At 31.7% G+C, this 24179-nt stretch overlaps 1 protein-coding gene across 1 annotated transcript in view; it reads left to right on the top strand.

Annotated features, from left to right (window-relative positions):
• The window catches only part of LOC117176432 (dendritic arbor reduction protein 1-like), a 177104-nt gene that overhangs the window by 93613 nt on the left and 59312 nt on the right, over positions 1–24179 (top strand). The window lies entirely within an intron of this gene.

Genomic DNA, 24179 nt, shown 5'->3' with positions numbered 1-24179 from the left:
TTCCCCTCACTTTCCCTCTGCTTATTTCCCCCACTTCTCCACCCGTAATTTCCCCTCAATTCTCCTCCTTGGAAAAAAGAATGATGGACGGACGAACACCCGACCGAAACTGTAAGGGTTCCTGCCCGGGGCTACAAAACCCTGACAAAAGGATCTTGCAAAAAAAAACATCGAATTTTGATGTTTTCAAAAATTTTGAATAACTTTGGAAATAATTCACATTTTTGAAATTCTCGCCTCAACTGATACAGAACCTTATCAATTGGACAGAAAATATTTGGAAGCGAATAAAAAGTAATAGCAGAATTAACAATCTTTCCCCTTTCCTCCTTTTTATCGTTTTTTTCGCTTAAATTGTGAACTGAATTAATAGGACCCAAAAAGCAAATACACCTATTTTTGGTTCAGAATTGATTACTTTTGGTTGAAAATTTGGCTATTTAATTAAAAATTTTATTATTTTGTTGAAAATGCAACTATTTTTGGTTGAAGGCGAGGTGGAATGTTAATTCTATTTTGTTTGAAATGTCTACTATTATGTTTATGGTCCAGAATTCATCATTTTTCGTTAGAAATTCTACTATTTGGTTGAAAATTTAATTATTTTGTGGACATTTTAATTATTTGAATAAAAAGTCATCTTTTTTATTTTAAATTAATCTTTTTGGTTTAAAAATTGTACTGTTTCGTCGAAATTTAAATGAAAAAAATATATTGTTTAAAGTTAAATTTTTAATAACTAAATTGGTTAAAGATTTAACTATTTAGTTAAAAATAATTTTTGGGCTAAACATTTATTTTCTTAACTGAAAATTTTGAATATTCCATTTTTGGCTAAAAACGGATTGTTTTTAGTTGAACATTCAACTACATTTTTGACAAAAAATTCACGTTTTGTTGTTGTTAAAAATTCAACTCCTTTGTTAAAAATTCAAAATTTTAGTTAAAAATTTATCACTTTGGTTGAAAATGTAACTATATTTTGAAAATTAGTTTTTTTTTGTTGAAAATTAATTTTTTTAAGTAAAAATATAACTATTCCATATTTGTTTGAAATTGATCCTTTTTATTGCCTGAAAAAAATCAAAATTTCTGATGTTATTAAACCTTACACTATCGGTGGAATTTATCTCCACGCCTTTTTTTAAGTCTATAACTTTGAAAATAATTAACATTTCAGACATTTTTTTGGCTTATTTATAAGGCGGGTGTCCATAGTACTTTACAAATTTATCAAGATATTTTTATAATTTTTTTTTGCTTTCTCCCCTGGGATCAAACTTGGTAGAAAAAAAATCGTAAAATTTCAAAAAAGTGTAATTACTAACAAAAATTTTTTAAAAATTATTGTTTTAAATATTGTAAGAAATTTTAGCAATACTTATATACATATTATTGTCTCTAATTTTCTAAACTCATGAGTTGAGTTTAAAATGAGGCAAAAAATTAAAAAAATTGTATTGTTTTGATTGAAAAATGTTAAGTATGAAAAAAATTCTCTCTATATGAAAATAGCTAATTTCTTTAAAATATTTTTATTCAATAAATAAAAAAAACAAAGAAATGTTTCAGAAATTTCTAGATGATTCGGATTATTCTGATAATTCTAGATAATTCCAGAATATTTGAGAAATTTTTTGACTTTTCTAGAACAGGATTTTACTATTTTGTTGAAAATTTGTTTTTTCTTTAGTTGAAAATGAATTTTTTAAATTGAAAATTTAACTATTAGGTTCTTGGTTGAAAAAAATCAAGATATTTTAATAAATTTTCTAGGATTTCAGGAAATATTGCTAGATTTCATATAGAATTTTACGGGATTTATTAATATTTTATTAGTGGCTTTTAAAGAATTTATACAAAAGAATTGAGATTTTTCCGAGGGTACTGAATTCAATGAAGATTTTTCATATTTTTAAATTGTTTTCAATTCGTTGGATTTTCTTTTTAAATTTACCTTGAATTTTTGTGAATTCTATCGAATTAATTCTATTTAGCTTGAATTCCTCTAAATTCATTCCAATTTTACGAAAACCAATAGAATCTTTTTGATTTAAAAAATTTTTCAAATGCATTTAAATATGCTCTTGAATTTGACTTCAACTGTTTCGTAGACATCAGTCACTTTTTGACAACAAATTAGTAGGCTTTAAAAGCTTTAAAGAGATTTAAAATTATTGTTTTAAATTTACCCTGAATTTTTATTAATTTACCTTGAAATCTCTTAAATTCTTTGGAATCCTATTGTATATTTTCAATACATTTGAATTTTTCTAAATTTCCTCAATTCTACTCAATTCAATAGATTTTTATGAGTTAAACATTTTTGTATTCAATTAATCCTGAAGTCTTTTAAACTCGTCTTGAATTCTTAGACATACCATCAAAATCTTTTGAATTTTTTTGAATCATTCTAAGTTCATTTCACAGGTACTGAATTCAATCAAGATTTTTCATGTTTTTCAATTGTTTTTAATTCATTTCATTTTTTTAAATTCACCTTCATTTTTTATGAAATTCATCGAATTCGTCTTGTTTACCTTAAATTTCTTTAAATTCGTTTCAATTTTACGGAAATAAACAGAATTTTTAATATTTCCAATTCATTTGAATTTTTTTTTGTATTTACTTACAATTATTTTGAAGTCTTATGAATTTGTCCTGAATTTGTTACCTATTAAATGCGAAAAATTACCTTATGAACGTTACAAAAAGTACCCTTTGGTCTCCATATTTTATCCCATATGAACTCTACGGCCTGTATTTCCTAGAATCTGGCGCCGTTGGAAATACCTTTTTACAATATTGCAACTGTCGTTTTAACTAAAAATATCATTTCAAATGAGCACATTACCAGCTTAAAGTACCTGCGTCGACTCGCTAAGGCCGTTTCATCCGTCCAAACGAAATATATGTGGATAAGGGGTAGCCACTCGCAGAAACATGTAGAGCGGAGAAGTAGCTAAATCAATGTCATCGGCGAGTTTAATTACGGGGGCATAGCGCGGCATAATGCTGCCTGGAGGGAGACGGGGACCCGCTGGGCCTTTCCTTCGGGTGGTCTCGCTTTCTGCTGCCTTGTGCGTTACTCACATCGGTTTATCACGACAAATCGACCACGAGGTTTCAAGACTCTTTTCAAGCCTTTCCCATTCTCCTCCCCTTCCCCCACCCAACCCCCCAAAAAAATCAGGAAAAAAGCCCGAGTTATACGAACATCTTGTCAAGACAAAAGATACTTATGTAGGTAGTTTGCCGAACGAGTTAAGTGCTTGTCAATTCATCAGACGTCGATGAGTGACGACAAAAAGTTGACTCTGAGCGAGACTCTGCTATCCCACTTAAGTAAGCGGGCTCAACAAAAAGTTGGAATCTGGATCGATTTGCCAGTTAGTGCAACACTTAATATACTTGTCAAATGCAATTCTTCAAATTGCAGCTGATGATCTCATTAAATACCTTTCTTTTTACAAGTAATGTGACAATCAAGGGATATTTCTTTTTCAACAAGTAGCAGGGGTGTGCATTAATATATTATTACATTTAATTTTAATGTTACTTATTGCTTTGACACCAAATATTTTTTTTAGCTTTGTGCCTAGTGCCTTCATTTTTATAATATTATCGTCTTAATTTGATTCCCGTCATAATAGCATGAAAGGTAATAAAATTCTGCGTCCAATAAGACAACGTTGAAGGCCAAATGTAAATAATTTGAGAAAATTTCAAACTTCGTTCTTTTTGGAAAAATGGAATATCTCTGAAAATAATACTATTTGGCTCATTTATTAAGATATTAAAAAAAAAATTACTACATTTTACCGTAGTGTCGAACTTGGTGCAAAAATATCGCAAAATTTCAAATAATGATTGTCATAATTACTACATGATTTTTAAAAATTCTAAATAATAATTTCTAAAAATTAGAAAAACTCTTATGAGCTGCGAAAGAGAGGAGAAGAAGAGAAAAGAAGTGTTTGTGTGTGTGTGTGTGTGTGTGTGTGTGTATGTGTCAGAAACACCCTTATGCGCTACAGGAGATGAGGACAAGGATAAAGAACGAGAAGGAGATGTAGAAGAAGAAGCGTACGAAAAAGACAAGGGTGCATTAGAAACACTTTTGTGCACTATGTGAAAGAGAAGAAGAACAAGAGAAAAATAAAGAGAGCGATATAAAGAAGATGTGTATGAAAGAGGTAAATGTGCTTTACAAACACTGTCACGTGTAGCGATAGAGAGCAGCAGGAGACGGAAGAAAGAGTAGAAGAATCTTGTGAAAGAGATATCCTTATGCAAAAAAAAGAATAAAAAGGAGAAGAGAAAAGGACAAAAGAAAAGGACAAGAGAAAAGGACAAGAGAGGAAAAGAAAAGTGAGAAGAAAGAAGGAGAAAAGAGAAGTCGAAGAAGAGTGCATTAGACACCATTATTTGCTTTGAAAGAGAAAAGAAGAAGAAATCAGAGGAAGGAGTGTATGTAAGAAATACCCTTATGCGCTGCAAGAGAGAAGGAGAACAATGATAAAAAAGGAAAAGGGAATGCAGAAGGAGAAGAAGAAGTGTACATGAAAAACAAGAGTGCATTAGAGATACTCTTATGTACTATGTGAAAGATTAGAAGGGCAAGAGAGAGAACGACATGTTGATGACGAAAAGGACAAGAGAACAGAAGCAGCGTTCGTTAGTGACACTCTTATGTGCTGCGAAAGGAACAAGAGTCCCTTTAAGATACTTTTATGCGCGGTGAAAGAGAGTCACAAGTAGGAGAAGAGAGAAGAAAAATCGTATATAAGAAATATTCCTGTGCGCTGCAAGAGGGAATAAGGACAGAGAGAGAAAGGAGAATATGAAGAAGAAGGATACGTAAAACACAAGAGTGCGTTAGAGATACTCTTATGGCCTGCGAAAGAGAAGAAGAAGATGAGAGAGAAATGAGAAAAAAGAAGAAGGCGAGGAAAGCAGAAAAAGAAGCGCGCCTTAGAAAAACTTTTACGTGTTGCAAAAGAGAAGAAGAGAGAAAATTTTAATAAATAAGGAGAATGACAAGAGAACAAAAAAATAATTATTGCGTTGGAGACACTCTTAAGCGCTGCGAAAGAGAGAAGGAGGAGAAGATGAACAGTGAAGGAGGAGAAGGAGAATAGTGAAGAGGAACTGTGGGTAAGAGATACCCTTGCAGACTGTAAAAGAGAAGAAGGACTATACGAAAAAGACGGATAAGAAGATGTAGAAGAAGAACAAGAGTCCGTAAAATACAGTCTGTAAAAAATGGTATTTAAGAGACACCCGTATGCGCTCCAAGATTCTATAAGGACAAGATAGAAAAGAAAGGCGAATGAGTAGAGAGAGAAAGACAAATAAGAAGAAATGAGGAGAAGGAGAAGAGAACAAAAGGATAAAAAAATGGAGGAGATAAGAAAGAAAAAAAGCGTACGAAAGAAAAATCGTGCGTTAGAGCCACTTTTATGCGCTGCGGAAAAGAGTATAGAAGAAGGGAAAAAAAGAAGAGGCGTGTTTCAAAGTCCCTCTTACTTACTGGAAAAGCAATGGTTCTAACGTACCTTGACTTTTTTAACTGCGCATGCGTCACGCAATAGTGGAGTATGAGGAAAAACGAATGATCTTTTCGTGACTCCTTTGCTACGTGATGCGAAGGGAGATAGAGAAAAAAGCAGAAAAAAGAGAAGAGAGAAGAAAAAGCGTGTGTTAGAAACACCCTTATTCAATGAAAAAGAGAAGGATAGAAGGAAAGAGTGAGGAAGAAGAAGAGTAGTGGATAAAAGACACGCGCTGTAAAAAACAAAGAAGGACAAGTAAAAGAAAATAGTGGAAGATGAAGAAGTGTACGAGTCACAAGGAAGTATGGTCTTAAAATACATCATAGATTCGTGAAGAGTCAAGAATAAATTTGATCCATGAAATATCTCCGAATGCAATAGATCTGAATGAAACAAACAAAGCTAAATGGGGTTTGACCTTCTTTTCGCCGCAAGTCAACGAGGTCATTGTGCATGAACGTCATTGACTCGCAGGGTGTCCTGTGACCTGAGTTTCGATCGTGGAAATAAATGAGGGATGGCGAAAGATAGGATGCGCTATGATACAACACCGAAGTTAGAAATGAGCTTTACTTGCACTGAGTAGGAAGCAGACAGCTGACACGCGAGGTCGAAATGGGGCGACAGAAATCGGGGTGGTGGGAGCCATCAGCCCATTTAATTAATTAAAAGTGCATTAGCGGGAGTCCGCAGTTTACGGGAGTTTGAGATATTAGACGTGTTACGTCCCTCTAACCGGAACGACAACACTATAGGGTTACGGCGCAATTACTTTTTCCAGCACGAAGCGACTCGTAGAACTCGACCTTTCCACAGTTTTTGAACTGCACGCGAGCAGTCATTTTGCACGCAATAATAATAATAATAATTCATTGAAGGCTGAGAATGATTGGAAGAAGACATTTTTATAGGCTAGCTAACTGCTGACTAGCTTCATCAAGATTTAAGGGATGAGGAAGATTAAGGTTGAACACTTTTTAAGATTTCCACTACCAATGAAAAGCTAATTTCTTATAATCTCTAATCAAACTAATGGTTCTCTAGTTGTTTTTTTTTTTAATTAGAAGCTTTTAATTAAATGAAGCAGGTGTAAGAAAATGATCAAGCAAATCACTTATAATTATATATGGAGGTCACTCTAGATATTTCACTGGCTGAATCATTATTATAAATGACTTGTGAAGAAACTAGTTATTCCTGATCAATTAGGTCTTGCTCTTCTTACAATTAGACATTTTATCAGCGCAACAGTGATTAACTATCACTGTATAATTGGCCAACAAATCCACAACAACAATCTTGCTTGAAGATAAGGGCGACAATTTATATTGTGGCGGAGGAACATTCAAATCTGAGATTACATCGAGAAGACTAAACTCACTACTCAGGGTATCAGAAAGAAACTGATTACTTTTTAAGAGTTCAAGCCGCACGCGTGTCATTGAATAAAAATAAACGTGACATGATCTTAATTGCGATAGTAGAGTGTAGGAGTCGATATATTCAAGGATTATTCGCACACTTATCAATATCGGTGTTCAATGTTGAACCGTAATGTTGACACGTAAGTGTTCGTAGTTAGCAATTGAGATATCTGATGGTCTATTCATCAAATGATGATAACTCTTTATATGGCAATGAGCAATACAACTAAGTGCTTACTACAATAACTGTCATTTGCAATTTAAACTTTTCCTTTTATTGCTTCTGTCTGCAATTCAAGGATAGTGTTCTTATATTCTAAATCAAAACTGGTCAAATTTAAAACTTATTCTCGAATACAATTCTTGAATGATTATGCCAGGAGTAAAAAAAAGTATCATTGGGATCCCGTTAGGTAAAATCAAACCCGCTGGTGATGTAACAAAATAGTAAGCTTACAACAGCTGATGTCCGGTTTCAGGAGGACAATTTGAGGATAAAAGTTCTGTTTTCTTTATTGTTCGAAATTATTACAAGTGGTCATAGGATTTATGTTCCGGAAAATTTCTGCTGAAACAGCACGTATATTCGATTTTTTTAGTAATTCTCTATTTTAGCAGGACTTAATTGAACATAAATCCCGTGAGGAATAGTAAAAATGGAGGACAAAATTATTATTCTAAGAAAATCATGTTGAAACAGGAGGTATTTTGGGCATTACTGATTTTAATAGTACTTTTTGTGAACATAAATAAGTAATTTTATAAGTTTGAAAAATCGAACATTTCTATCACTTTTATCCCTATTTAGAGCTAGAAATTTTTGCCTTTAAATATGAGTACTTTAGTAACCGATCTCTCTCATAGCAGATACCTTATTAGGGCTTTATTTAGAATCCTATAATGGTATCCCACTGGGACTCCTTCTTTTTTTACTCGGAATGTAAATATTGAACCATAGTTGTGTAATAGTGAACCCCTTTAGTACAGAGTTGAAAGTGGATAAGCAATTATAAACATTCGATATAAAGATTCTCGTTGGCAGACCAATAATTCTTGTGGGTGGCGTGTGAGGCAACATGAGGAGGTATAGATAGATAGATAGTGTGTGAAGCGAAGAGAGCAGCCGCTCTCATTAGAGTTCTAATGTTGATGTTGTCTGAGTATTTAATCGGAGAGCGATCGCCTCCTCCCATACATATGATAGCGATAGAATCAAAGCACCAGGTGCGAATTATAAGGGGAATGCGTATTGCGGCAGCTTAACTTTCGACCAGCTGACTCTTGGGCTCTTCGCTAACTAGTGACTAGCGACTATCTTCTTTTCTCCATATCCAGAATCAGAAACTCCATAATCACGCTAATGCATGAGTAGACTTCACCCGACTCAGCTTGCCTCAAATGGCTCACCTTTCCTCTTCGAGGGGTCGTTCCCCAGCAAGGCCTTTCTTTCAGTGACTCACACGCGCCACCGCGTAATCATTCACTTCAGGTAGGTACTCATATGCGCTATGGAAGTGAGAAGAATAAGAAGAAGAAGTGTACGAAAGAGACAAGCGTGCTTATGAGACCCTCTTATGCACTGCAAAAAAGAGAAGGAGAAGAGCAAAGCGTATGAAAGAGTGAAGCGTGCTCAAGAGATACTCTTACGTTCTTCAAAAGTGAGAAGGAGAAGAAAGAAGAAAGAAGAAGGGTACAAAAGAAGAAGAAGAGAGCTTGAAGAGGGCTTCAAGAAGCCCTCTTATGCGCTTCAAAAGAGAGATGAAGGAGAAGAGAGAAGAAGAAGGAGCACTAGAAGTAGTAGTAGTAGTAGTAGTTGTAGAAGAAGAAGAATATGAAAAACTAGAAGAAAAAGAAGCGTACGAAAGAGAAGAACATGCTCAAGAAACCCTCTTATGTGCTTCAAAAAAGAGAAGGAGAAGAGAGGAGAAGATAAACTACAACAAGAAGAAAAAGAACTAGAAGAAGAAGTAGAAGAAGAAACGTAAGAAAGAGAAGAACATTCTCAAGAAGCCCCCTCGTGTGCTTCGAAAAAGAGAAGAAGGAGAAGAGAGAAGGATAGTTGAATTTTCAACCAAAAAGGATGAATTTTCAACCAAAATGGTGAATTTCTAATCGAATAGTTGAATTTTTATCTTACAAAGATGAAATTTAACCAAGTGGTTTAATTTTTAAACAAAAAGGATTAAAAAGTTAGTTCTTTCATCCAAAAGAACGATTTTTTCATTAAAAAATACGAATATTCAATGAAGCAGTTCAATTTAAAATAAACTAATTAAATTTTTAACAGATAGTTGATTTTTTAAGTAAATAATTAAATTTTCAGTCAAGTAATTGAATTTTTACCTAAGTGTTTGCATTTTTAATAATTTAATTATTATATATTATTATCTATTTCTAATACAATGATTAAACATTTAATCAAAGAAATAATTTTTCAACTAATAAAGTAATAGTTGAATTTTCATGCAGGAAAGATTTTTCAGTCAAAAGGGAAAAAAAATGTCACCCAAATTGTTAAAACTTCAAGCCAAAAAGGGGGATTTTCTACAATAAAGTGGAATTTTTAACCGGAAAATATAAATTTTCAACAAAAAAGTTTATTTTCAAATAAATAGTTGAATTTTTTTCGAAAGTAGTTCATTTCCAACGCAAAAAGACAAATTTTACCAAATATTTCAATTTTCTCATTTTCTAAAAAATGGTTCAATTTAAACAAAATGATTAAATTTTCAAACCAAATAGTATATTATTATTTTTCAACTAATAATGGAATAGTTCAATTCGCAGTTAAGAAAATTTGTTTCCCTATAATGCGCTATGAAAATGAGAAGAAGAAGCGTATGAAAGAGACAAGCGTGCTTAAGAGACCTTGTTATGCGCTTCGAAAGAGAGAAGGAGAAGAGAGAAAAATAAGTGTACGAAAGAGACAAGTCCGCTCAAGAGACACTATTATGCACTTCTTCAGAGAGAAGGTGCAAAAGAGAGAAGAAGAAGCATACGAGAGAGACATAATACATAATTTTATGTGCTTCGAAAGAGAAAAGATGGAGAAGAAAGAAGAAGAAGCGTAGGAAACTCGTGCTAAAGAGACAACTTATGCGCTTCGAAAGAGAGAAGCTCAAGAAAGGAGAAGAAGAAGCGTAGGACAAGCATTATCAGGAGATGGTAATTGTATGCGTTTTGAACGAGAAAAGATGGAAAAGAGAGAAGAAGCGTGTTCAAGAGGCACCTTATGCGCTTTAAAAGAGAGAAGATGGAGAAGAGAGAAGAAGAAGCGTTCAGAAGACCCTCTTATGCGCTTTGGAAAAAAAGGAGATGGAGAAGAGTGTTGTTAAGAAGCGTGCGAAAGAGATAACTATGTTCAATAGATTCTCTTATGTGGTCCGAAAGAGAGAAGATGAAGGAAACGAAAAAGACGACCATTTTCAAGAGACTACCTTATGTGCTTCGAAAGAGAGAAGATACTGAAGAGTGAAGAAAAAGTAGCGTAGAACAAGGGTGCTCAGAAGACTCTTATCCCTTTTGGAAGAGAGAAAATAAGGAAGGGAAAAGAAAAAGCATACGAAGGAGATGACCATGTTCAAGAGACTATCTCATGTGCTATGAAAGAGAGAAGATGATGAAGAGTGAAGGAAAGGAAGTGTAGGATAAGCGTGCTCAGGAGATTCTCTTATCCGTTTTGGAAGAGAGAATGCGGAGAAAACAAAAGAACAAGCATACGAAAGAGACAACGATGTTCAAGAGACCACCTTACGTGCATCGAAAGAGAAAAGATGAAGAAGCGCGAATAAGCAGAAGCGTAGGGCAAGAGTGTTTAAGAGACCCCCTTATGGACTTTGGAAGAGAGAAGAGGGAGAAGAGCAGAAAAATCGTATAAAAGAGGCAAGCATCCGTCAGAAACTCCATAATCACGCTAACTCATCAATAAACTCTACTCTAACTCCGGTCTCAAATGGCTCACCTTTTCTCTTCGAGGGATCGTTGCAGTACAGCATTTCTTCCCGTGTCTCACACCCGCCACCGCGTAATCTTTCACTCAATAGTTGCATTAATGCAACCCATAACCACGATAAATGTGTAAACGACAGCCGATCGACAGCTTCACCCTATCTCTCTCGCGACTCCATGGCACCTTATCTCTTATCGCTTTCATCATTTCTTTGCCGATAATTGAAATTTATAACTTGCGATTGCAGTCTACCCAATTCAATGTAATGACTCCTAAATTCAAACTGCGGAATAAAGGTTCTTGTGCAAGTCAAACTGTAATAAATAGTGACCTTTTATAAGCTAGAGGCTCAACTTTTTATTAGAAACTATTGAAGATTTGATCGTTCGTATAAGGCAGTTGACCTCAAATAAAGGCCCCTCACCATTGAGAAATGAAGGGGCGGTACAGAACTAGATAACCAACAGTTTAATCGAAAATGGCTCTATTGCATAAAACAATTTTAAATAATAAAATACGCATTAGGATGGTTCGAAAAAAGCAAAGTTCAAGTTTGGTATAAATAGAGGTTTTCCCCATGTTATTCTTATAGTGAAATAAAGGAGCTGAACCTTTTGATATTCTCCGATCGAAAAAATTCATTTTTTTGGGTACTTCACAAAATGAACCATTCCCTTTAAGAAAATTTAAACTTTCCACTTTTCAACTACCCTAATACACATTATGATAATATGATTTTTTAAACATACTTTTCTTATGAAATAATACAAAAAAAAATAATTTTGATAAAATTTTAACGTACTAATAATTTGTTTTCAACCTTTCACCATTGATATTTCTCGAAATTATTATCATTTATGTAAAAAAAATAATTTATTTTCCTATTTATTTCGGATTTTTAGCATAACAGTGTTTTTAATCGTTATCAAAAGTCGATTGGTTAAACCTAATATCTTTAGAGAATGTTTTTACTTTTTTAAACTGAAAATTAAATTTTTTATCCCAATAAAACTTTTTGGCAACAATTCAGCATTACTTCAGCTGGGGAATGTAAGTTTTCTTTATCTTTAAATAGTGATTTTAACGTTACATATTTTTTTTCGCTCTTTTAAAAAATTGTCATTTGTTTGGTTATCTAGTTCTGTACTGCATAAAGAATTGGCGCTTTTTCACCCATAAAAACAATTTTTTCTACTTTTGTATTATTTGAGGACCATGATTTAATTCTTTTTTTAAATTTGAAAAAATTCGAGGATTAATTTTTCACCAAATGAAAGAAAATAAGGGATTGAAATCGAGCAAAAAATATCTTTTAAAGCTGGCGCACGCTCGTCGCTTTATCCTGAATTCTTTTTAATTCTTTGAAAATCTGTTGAATATTGTTTAATTCTCCCTTGATTATTTTGAATTTACTTAAATTCTTTTAAATGCACTCAATCCTAATCAATTCAACAGATTAAAGTTTTTGTTAATTTTTGTATTCACCCTGAAGCCTTTTAAACTCACCTTGTAATCTTAGGCATTTCATTCAAGTCTTTTGAATTACCTTGATTTTTTCGAACATTATTCTCAATTTAAACAATTAAATTCTGTTAAATTTATTCAAATTTTTGTTCACCTCTATTTTACTCAATTGGATGGAAATTGTTTGATTTATAAAATGTTGTTCAATTCACTCAAATTCCTGTGAATGTCATTCTAGTCTCTTGAATTCTATTTAATTATTCCAAATTCACTCACATGTTACTGAAACAAAAGGAAAATTTCCAATTTTTTAAAATTTGCAAATGTTGTTTTTTTAATTTAACTTGAATTATTTGGAAATTATGTCTGAATTATCATGAATTTCAACTGAATTCGTTAAAATTCATGTAGAACTATTTAAAACTTTATCGAATACTTTTGATTTTTTTTGTTAAAGAAAAACATTAGTCATATTTTAAAGCCCCATAAAAATCTGAGTTTCAAGGATGAGACTAATCAATTCTTATGTATTATTGGTCTCAGGAACCGAAGTTGAAATTTCAAAGTAAACCTCTTTTTTTAAATCTAAAAAAATAATTTCTTGTACACTTTACAGTCCCACAAAAAAAGCAGGAATTCGGACGGATCAGATTAGTCCATTTTCATGTATTCTGGGTCGCTGAATCCGATCAAGCAGTCGGTATTCCAAAATAAATTAAGAACCCCACAAAAAAAGAAAAAAAGTAGTTGTTCCGATGGTCAAGGCTAGTCAATTTTTATGTATTCTAGGTTGCTGAATCGAATACGAAGTCGGAATTTCAAAAATTCTGACGTTCTGACGCACCAGACTAGTAAATTTTTATGTATTTTGGTTCGCTGAATCCGAATCCGAAGTCAGAATTCCAAAGTTAAATCTTTTTTTCTTCTTAACCTTCAAAAAAACTTTCTTCGTACATTTAACAGTCTCACAAAAAAGTAGAAGTTCTAAAGGACCAGAGTAGTCAATTCTTATGTGTTCGGATCGCTGAATCCGAATCTGAAGTCGGAATTCCGGAGTTAGATCTTGTTTACTTCCTAACCTAAACAAAATTTTTCTCGTATATTTCAGAGCCCCACAAAAAAGTACGTGTTCCGACGGACCAGCCTAGTCAATTCTAATGCATTTTAACTCGCTGAATCTTTAATCGGAATTCCAAAGTTAGCTTTTCCAAAGTTTTCTTCCGAACCTAAATATTTCCTTACCTCAAGAATCACTTCTTTTGTGCATTTCTCCCGGTTTGGAAGAAAGCAAGAGCAGATTTCGGAATATTGACATCGGATTCAGATTTAGCGACCCAAAATAAATAAGAATTACCTAGTCTGATCCGTCTCTTTTATGGTTTAAGTAGGTCATTTTTTCCCACTAAACCAAAAAGAATATATTTTAAAGCTGGCGCTCTCTAGTGGATAGTTTAAGGCTCCCATTCCAGCCCCTTTAGTTCTGAAATCAAGACTGCCAGTGCACCTTTGAATTTTTTCATTATAAAATGTCAAAACTCTTTGAGTCATTCGTATAGCTATAGATGCAGATTATAGATATAAAATGATCGATGATGTTCCATTATAATTGTTTGAATAGAGCGTTTAGTGTATAATTGAGTGAAAATATATATTGATGGACTAGGCAGTAAGCCGTAAGGGATAATGTGCCCCCGTGACTAGGCGAACTGTGCCAATAAATAAAAGAGCCACCCGAGTCACCCGGTTAACCACGGCACGTGCTTCGTAGCCCCAAGCAAAGGTGCGAGGCGAGGCGAGGGTGAGGGCCAGCCAGAGCCCAGAGTCAGAAGACTGACTCGTTCAGAACGAGTCTGGAAAGAGTTGGCCAGTAAGTGCCGAAGTGCGGTCTTGGGCTTGGGGCACGTGTTTTATATTAGGTAACACGAGCGAGCACCGGTGTGTCAAGTCAGCTCAGAGCTCAGGAGGTGGATGTGCCCACGCACACGTGCGTTTCATTTAATACTCTGTAATGGGTCGCATGCCCATATTCATTAAGTCATTTTATGGTCGGAGATGTTCGTGTTTCAAAAGTATTGTCCCGTGAACCCCAAGTGCGATGTCCTCGACGCAAATCGTGATTTTGCGGGTAGCCAACGTGACGTGCTCAAATGGCTTTGTTAATGTACCATCTGCACAAATCACGACCCAGCTGAAAAAAACACCACCTTGAGAAAAGAATATAGAATTACTTGACTACAAATTAATTTAGTGCCTTTACTTTGATGTGTGGTAACTTTTGGTTAAATTTGAATTTCTTTACCGTCAACCTTAAACTTAAAAACCACAATATAATGGGTGGCGGTCTTACGGACTAATCCTCGAAAATCATTAATGGTGAATATAATTGTACATGCAAAAGGGATGCGGTATCTCAAATGCTTCTTGTTGAACTCCATTGTATTTATTATTGATTTTTCAGCTGAAGTCCGCAGGGCCGCCACCTATTATATTGTGACCAAGAGTAGAGCACATCAATGTAAAGGCTCCGAAATGATTTGTAGCCCTTACACGTGGCTTAAAGATAAGCTACTAGTGATTGGGAACTCCTCTTTTTTTCAAGAATTCTTTTTCAACCTGTTTTCAAGAAAATTTCCTTTTTCTTGTTTTTCGCATGAATTTTAACTGAATTAATAGATTCCATTAAGAAAATCCATCTATTTTTGGTTCGGAATTTATCTTGTTTGTTCAAATATTATATTTAGTTACAAATTAATTAATTTGGTTAAAAATTCAACTAGTTTGTCAATAAGTTATCTCTTTTGGCGAAAATTCAACTAATTGGTTTAAAGTTTCATCACTTTTTTACAAATTAATTTTTTTGGTTGAAAGTGCAGCTGTTTGGTTCGCATTTAAACTTTTCTATTTTTAGAAAATTAATTTTCTTAATTAAAAATCATTTTCTTTGTTCATAAATGTAACTATTTGCTTGAAAATTAATTATGTTTGTTTCAGGATTACTGTTTTGTTAAAAAAATTTAATCTCTGGTTGAATTCAACTGTTTTATTTTATTATAAATTAAAATCTTTTTTAGTAAAAGTATTAAATAATGCAGTCTTTTTTTTTGAGAATTCATCCTTTATTGCTTAAAAATGCAACTAACTGCTTAAAATATGAAGAACTTCGTTAAAAACGTACTTTGTTTTGGTTGAAGATTCATCATTTAAGTTGAAAAATAATATGTTTGAGTAGAAAATTAATCTTCCTTGTACAAAAATTCGATTTTTTACTTGAAAATTCAACAATTTGGTCGAAAATAAACTTTTTTGTTGAAAATTTATATTTCTGGTTGAAAGTTGTAATATTTGGTTAAAAATAAAACTTTTTATATGGAAATTTAACTATTTTGTAAAAAATAAACTTTTTTTCTTGAAAAATTATATTTTTGAGTCGAAAATTCAACTGGTTTGTAGACCATTCGCATTTTTCTCTTAAAAATTCTAAAAATTCTTTAAAAAATGATTATTTGGTTGAGGATTACTCTTTTTGACAGAATGTCAATCTTCTTGGTAGAAAAATCCATCTTTTGGTGAAAATTCAGCTTTTTATCAAAGAATTCATATGTCTTGCTTAAAAAAAAAACTTTTTTGGTTAAAAAGTCATTTGTAATTGTGAAGAATTTCAATGGATTCTACACATTTTCCTTAAATTCCTATAAATTCACTTGAGTTTTATTTGGTTAGTTTTTTTAAATTTTGGAATTATTTTTTAGTTCATGTAATTTCTGTTAAATGCACCCTGAATTCTGTTCACTCCTACTTAACTCAAATTGATGGAAATTTTTTTATTTTTAATATTTTGTTGAATATATTTTTTCAAATTCTTATGAACATCACCAAAGACTCTTAAATTCCCTGACGTCTTCTAAATTAAGTTTAGATTTACTAAAATCAATGGAATATTTTAGATTTTTAAAATTTTGTTTAATTTATTTGAAATTATTTAAAATTTACCCTGAAGTCTTATTAATTCGTCCTAAATTTTTAAAAATTATTTGTAAATCTCTTCAATATTTTTTAAAATTCTTCCTTGATTCTTTGGAATTTCTTTGAATTTTTTTAATTCGTTCCATATTTAATGAATTAAATGTATTTTAAAAGCATATTAAATTGTTTCTAATTCACTTGAATTGTTAAAAAATTTACCTCCAATTTTTATTCATTTCAAACGATTTTTCTCATTCCCCTTAAATTCCTCTAAATTCATTTGATTGCTTTTTTAATTCAACTAAGTTCTGTTGAAATTACCCTGATTTTTTTAAACTCCTAACTTACTCAAATTCATGAAAAAATTTTGATTTTAAAATGTTGTTAAAACATATTTTTTTCAAATTCGCATGAATTTCATCAAAGTCTCTTGCATTCCCTGGAATTATTTTAAATTTGCTTTAATTTTACTAAAATGAATGAAATACTTTGAATTTTTCATATTTTGTTCAATTAATTTGAAATTATTTTAAATTCACCGTGACTTATTATTAATTTCTCCTGAAATCAATCAAATTGTTTGAAAATATATTTTTTTAATTCTTCTTGGAATCTTTGGAATTCTCTTGAATTTTTTCAAATGCACTTAATTCTAATCAATTGAATCGATCATAAAATTTTTTTTCTAATATTTTTTTTTAATTGTCCCAGAAGCCTTGCAAACTCGCCTTAAATTCTAACGTATTTGAGCAAACTCTTCTGAATTCTCTTGAATTTTTCTAAATTTATTCCAATTCTAATTCTTCTAATTTTCTTTAAATTATTCTAAATTAACTCGATTTTGATTAAATTCTTTTTTTTATTGATTTATGTTTCACTTAACTTCTGCTGAATTTGTCCTAATTTCTCTTTACTCTCATTTGACGCAATTGATTGAAAAATTTCATATTTTAAACATTTTGTACAATTCACTCAAATTCTTATGAATTTAACCTGAATTTGTTACATTTCACCTGGAATTCTTTTACATTTTATCATTTTCTTCAGAATTTGTTTTTATTCAATAAAGCATCAGTTACATTATTAATGCACATTAGTCACTTTTAATCTCCTCTTCGCTTTAAATAGGTCACTTTTTCATTTTTTAAAAGTAAATTGGACTGCCTCAGCCCTGGTTATAGGCCAAATATCAGGGGTCAAATCTGAGGGATCATAGGCCAGAGATCGAAGGTCAAGGTTTAAAATTTGAAGTTGAAGAGTCATAGGTCAACTGAGAGGATCATAGCCACCAGATCAAACTTGAAGGATCAAAAGTTGAAGGTGAAGAGTCGTAGTTCAAATATTATGGATCATAGGCTAGGTATCAAAGTTCAAGGATCAAAAGTTAAAGGTTAAGAGTCGTAGGTCAAATATCAGGGGTCAAGTATGATGGATCATAGGCCAGAGATCGAAGGTCAAGGTTCAAAAGTTGACGAGTCATAGGTCAACTGTGAGGATCACAGCACCCAGATCAAAGTTTAAGGATCAAAAGTTCAAGGTGATGAGTCGTAGGTCAAATATCAGGGGTCAAATATGATGGATCATAGGCCAGATAACAAAGTTCAAGGATCAAAAGTTGAAGTTGAAAACTCATAGGCCAAATGTCAGTGGTCAAATCTGAGAGATCATAGTCCAGAGTTCAAGAATCAAAGCGAAAGGTAAAGGGTCATAGGTCCAGGGTCAGAAGCTAAAAGTCAGAGCACAGATGCCACGGGTTAAAAGTCTCTAAAAACAGAAGTACCTAAGGAGATAAGGAAATAAGAATGTAAAATTGTTTAGCCAATGAGGCATTGAGATTGCAGAGAATCCTTTGCAATCAAAGAGAAATGAAAGTGCGACTAGGTTAGTGAAGAACAGATCGATCCTCTTGAAAGGGCGAAAATACGAGAAAATAATAGAGGAATAGACTTACATGTGTATTGTATAAGTACCATCGATGCGGCCTTAGCCCACCATTAGGAGGAGGTTCTCGCGCCAAGATCTATTTATCTCAAGGATCTACCATCTTATTCATATCTGAGAAATAATGCTGAATAATTTCACCATAAATACGAGACTCGTGGGCGTAAAATAACGATAATGCAAGTAAATAATGGACTTGGAGTTTTATTACCTTAGGCGGTTGAATGGCGAGATAGAATCAACGTGTGCACGTTGCAGTGTACAACTCGCGAATCCAGCATGGCACGATCAGTCCCCATAGTGTCTCACTTATATTGGACAAGTCTTCTGTCAACTTGAGAAAAGATTTTTAAATGAGATTTAAGAAAAGGACGTTCAAGGTTGCCTCTGAATATACTGAAAAACACCGGCAGTGGCACTAGGTTTTAACTAGTGTGCTTTTCGTTTGTTAAAATGATTACATCGCACGATCAGTCCCAACAGTCTCTTACTAATATTGGACAGGTCCTGAGTGAATTTAATAACAATTTTATAAAGGAGATTTAAGGAATGGACATTCAAGGTTGTCTGACTATACGAAAATAACTGTTGCTGGCATTAGGTTTGAACTAGGGTCCCTTTGGGTTGTAAACATGATTACATTGCATGATAAGTCCCAATAGTCTTTTACTTATACTGAACAAGTTATCAGTGAAAAGATTTACTATAAACGAGATTTAGGGAAAAGAGGTGCAAAGTTGTTTTAGACTACACAGAAAAAAAACTGGTCCTGGTTTTTGACTAGGATTTAACTAGCGTCCTTTTGGTTTGCTAAAAGATTACATGACATGTTCAGACCCTATACTCTATTTCTTACTTTGGATAAATCCTCAGTGATAAAATTTATTAAGGAGATTTATATTTGCATTTTTAATCCAAAAGGACTGAAATTCTACAAAATAATTACATTGTCAACAAAAGAGATTAATTTTTGATAAAACTGACTATGAGAACTGGCTATGAATCAGTTATTTCACTGATAAATTAGTTAATTTTACAGATTAACCAATAAAAAAAGCTGATTCTTAGCTAGAATTCAGTCACTGATTGATATTAATAAAAAATTTACTGATTTAAATTTACAGAGAACCAAAATGTATTATTATAAAAAAAGATTTAATTCAACAATTGTATTAAAAAGTCATCCTTTTGTTTAAAATATCTACTACTACATTATTCGTTAGGAAATCATCTTTTTTGGTAAAATTTAAATTATTTTAGTGAAGATTAATTATTGTCATTATTGTGTATTGTATGATTTTTATTTTGAAAGTCAACTTAAGAGAATATTTAAAAAGATTTAAAATAACATAACATTTTGTTTAAAAAATACCATTCAAACAGTTATAAATTTGGAAAAAATTCGAAGAAGCTTAAAATATATTTAGAAGTTTTGAAAAGATTCTAATATAACTTAAAACTTGAAAAGATTTTAAGACATTTAAAACAAAATGAAGAGTTTTTAAGATTTCGACCAAAGAATTAAGGAGAATTTTGAAAGGTTTAAAAAGAATATAAAATTCTGATCAAAATCCCTAGGAAAAATTTTAGTTCCAAGACGATCGCAAAATTCTCATTAGATTCCCGGAAATTTTCTAAATGATTTCAAAACAAATTTTGATGCATAAATTAATTTTTGCAGCTTAAAATTGATTAAATGTATAAAAGTTAAAAATTCAAATTTTGCCATTTAACGGCTTTTATATAATAATTTTTCATTTTAAAAGGTGTTGAAATCTTGCACTTTATACGCGTAAATTATTGAGCGTTTGAATTAAAAAGGTTTTAAGCTTTAATTTAAAAAGTTTAAAATTCAAAACTATTCCACTTTGAGTGTTTTAGTTCGCACTTAAGTTTTTGTAACTTAAAATCAAAAAATTTTTATCTTTAGGGGTTCGAATCCTTTAATTTCAATGACCATGTTCAATTCTTGTTTAATTGTTCAATTTTTATTAGCATTGAAAGAGCTATTCTTTTTCCACCCAAAATAACTGAAATGGCTGAAAAAAACCTGTAAATTCATTTAATTTTTATAGTTGTAAAATCTTGTAGTTGTACATTTTTGTAAATTTGATTAGGATATTAAAACTGCAATAAAATATAGCAATATACTATAAAATATTAAAAAGCACACAATTCGTTCGTATAATAGAAAAAATGGTAGTTTCCTGTAATTTATTGCATTTATTGTAGATTTCCCTAAAAATAGTTTTAGTTTTCTGCACTTTTTTGTCAAAATTGTTTTACCAGGGTTCTAATGCTTTGAATTCTTGTCTTCACTACTTAAGTATTCAATATTTAAATAGAATATTTTTTCAGGTATGAGATTTTTAAATTTAAAATTTTTATGTCCTGGAAAAATGTGAAAAGATGCGAAACCATGTGTCTTTTCACTCGAAAGGACCACACTGCTTGCTGAATTTTTGGCTCTTATTTCCCACTAAACTGGGAGATTTATCGACCTCAAAATTTCTTTTAATAATCCGCTAAGGTATCTTGTTTCAACAGATTATGCTTTACTGTTTCTAAAATGAACCTGTCGGGGCTCTTGGGCAATTTTTGCTGTACAAAAAGACACAGTGAATACTTTCATATTTGTCTGAAGAAATTAGAGAAGTTTCTTTCAAAGCAATGATATATTAAGCTTCAGAAGACCCTCTTTTTAACCATTTTTACACTGTTTTTATTCCAGGACTTTGAGATAAATTTTGATTTATGGTTTCATTTTCGGGTGAGTTTCAATTACGTAAATTCTTATAGCGCTTTGTCTACAAAAAAGCAAGAGTTAAAATCGTTGGAAATTTTGTTGTCGCAAAAGAAGAATCTTTTACACCCTCGGGCTGTAAAGGTAATTTTGAATGGAGATTCACAGGTTTTCTTGAATGGACGTTTGGATAAGAGAGAAAGTAATATGCATATATTTATTCAGAAACCAGTCCTTTTCAAGTCTGCGAATCTAGAAATAATAAGCAATGAATAAACAAAAAGGGGGGTTATCAATAAATTATGCTATGTGCTTTTAATATATATATATATATATAATATAATCTCTGTTAATTAAATAAAGGCGGAACCTTAATGAAAATAGTTGAAAAATTAAAATGTATTAATAAAAATAAGTATTTAGTTTTCTAAGAGTTTATGCATTTCATAATTTCTTGAGGACTTAAAAGTTGGTCGTAGCCCTGATACAACTGGCGTCGTCCAAATTTAAAAGTGTGTCGTCTGAAATCAAAAAGCGCGCAATGGAAAATAGGCTTAATTTTCAGTTTTCTAAACTAATATTTGAAAATTATGCTTTTCGGTTGAAAAGTCTACTATCAAATTTATAATTAAAAATTCATCTATTTTCTTTAAAAATTTTAGCATTTGGTTAAAAATCAAATTTTTTTTGGAAATTTAACATTTTTGTTAAAAAGTCATCCTTTCTGGTAGAAAATTCAACTGTTTTGTTAAAACTTCCCCTATTTTGCTTGAAAGTTAAACAATTTTATTGAATTCTCATTTTCTTTTTTGGTTTGGAAGTTGATTCCTTTTTTCACTATTTCCATATCTTTTGTTCAAAATGCAAACTCTGTGCTTGAAAATTAATCATTTTCGGTCGAAAATGAACTTGTTGATGAAAATTAACATCTTCGGGTTGAAAATTCAACTATTTGGTTGAAAGTTGGACTACTATTTGGTGGATAATTAATTTATTTTATTAAAAATGTATCCTCTTGATATAAAATTAAACTAATGAGTACAAAATTCCTGTATTTTGTTCGAAATTCGCTTTTTTCGGTGTAAAAATCAATCATCTTATTTAAAAAGGCAACTGATTGAAGATTTATCTTTTTTAATTTATGTTTGTTTCTTAACTCAATTACTTTCTACTGTTTTGTACAAAATTCTTTTTTTAGCTTAAAAATTCAGCAATTTGGAAGAAATTTCCACTGTTTTGTGGAATTTAAAAAAATGAGAAATTAAAGTTTTTTAATGAAAATTTAAATATTCGATTTTTTGTTACAACCCGATCTTTTTAGTTTTTAAAATTGATTTTAAATATTTGTAATTTGAACTATTTGGTTTAAATTTATGTCCTTTGTTGAAAACTCATTTTTTCTGGTAGAAAACTAACCTTCTAAGTTAAAAATTCAATTGTTTAGTTAAAAATCTATATATTTTCTTGAGATTTCTTCTTTTTAGTAGTAAATTAATCTTCTGGGTGAAAATTCAACACTTTGGACTTTTATTTTTTATTGACTGACAAATCTTTTTTGATTGAATATCAAATTTTTGTTGCAAATTTTTTTTTTAAATTGAAAATTCATTTCTTTTGTTAGAAATTTATCATTTTTTTGTATGAATTCAACTGCTTTTGAATAAAAATATTTTCTTGGTTAAAATATCAATTATTAAATTGTTTTTTAAAATTATTTGAAAACAAATTTTGTTTAAAAATTAACTTTTTTGTTCATAATTAATTTTTTATTGTTGAAAGTACTAATATTTTATAAAATAATTTGTCTTTTCGGATTGAAAATTCAACAATTAAATAGAACATTTAGGTTATGTATAGTAATTTTTTTTGTAAATTGCAAACAACGTTTTTAACTGAAAATTCAATTATTTCATTATTTTGTTGTTAAAAATGTATCTTTTTAATTTAAAAATGGATTTTTTTTAGTTTAAAATTTCAAAACTGTTTTGTTGAAAATGTATGTAATTTGTTGAAAGTTCCTCTTTTCTGGTAGCCAATAAATCTTCTTGATTAAAAATTCAACTATTTGGTTAAACATTTGTCATTCATTTTTTTGGTTAAAAATGCAACTTTTTGGTTGAAAAATTTTCTTTTCAGTTCACTCCAACTGTTATTTAATTTAAATCAAATTCCTTTCTTGGTTAAAATATCAATAGTATGCCCCCTCACCCAAAATCATCTTATGTTTTTCTTTGATAACCCTTAAATTAATTCAGGAAAGAAATTTAGTCGGAAAAAAATACGTTAGATAGTGGGTAAACTTACGTGCCCTAAAAAAGGTGGTACGGTATACAAAATTTCAAAAAAAAATTCACGTAATTTTTGCACGGCCCCTCAATAATAATAATAATAATAATAATAATAATAATTTTAAATTTTTTAATTAATAAAAATTTTTAATAAGAGCCTCGGTGGCTCAGTTGGTTAGACACTCGGACTTCACCCCAGAGGTCCGGGGTTCGATCCCTGAGCCGGTACCACTGAAAATTTTTCAATGTACCTTTACCGAGGTTCTGGTGGTTCGGAACCCACCTTAAGTTGTAGGTCCCTCCATCGTGTACTTGACTGCAACCCAGTCCGTCAATGATGGGGTAAAACCAGGCTTTGTCCAATATGTCTGGGCAGACTGCTCTCATCAGATCACTTGATTGCATTATAAAAATGCGTCCGTGACTGATGATATATACCGGGACAGCCCCGTGCAAAAATGATCAAATAAAAATCCATCTCTAACCAAAAATGCCTTCGACATGTTGGGCAGTATAAGCCTGTGACAACATTTCAACACTGAAATGTTTTTCATAATAATAAAATGAGCCACGGTGGCTCAGTTGGTTAGACACTCGGACTTCACCTCAGAGGTCCAGGGTTTGATCCCTGAGCCGGTACCTCTAGAAATTTTTCAATGTACCTTTACCGAGGTTCTGGTGGTTCGGAACCCACCTTAAGCTGTAGGTTCCCCCATCGTGTACTTAACTGCAACCCAGTCCGTCAATGATGGGGTAAAACCAGGCTTTGTTCAATATGTCTGGGCAAACTGATCTCATCAGATCACTTGATTGCATTATAAAAATGCGTCCGTGACTGATGATATATACCGG

This window comes from Belonocnema kinseyi, chromosome 7, assembly GCF_010883055.1.
Source record: "Belonocnema kinseyi isolate 2016_QV_RU_SX_M_011 chromosome 7, B_treatae_v1, whole genome shotgun sequence".
Classification (NCBI taxonomy): Eukaryota; Metazoa; Arthropoda; class Insecta; order Hymenoptera; family Cynipidae; genus Belonocnema; species Belonocnema kinseyi.
This window is presented reverse-complemented; position numbering and strand designations above follow the sequence as displayed.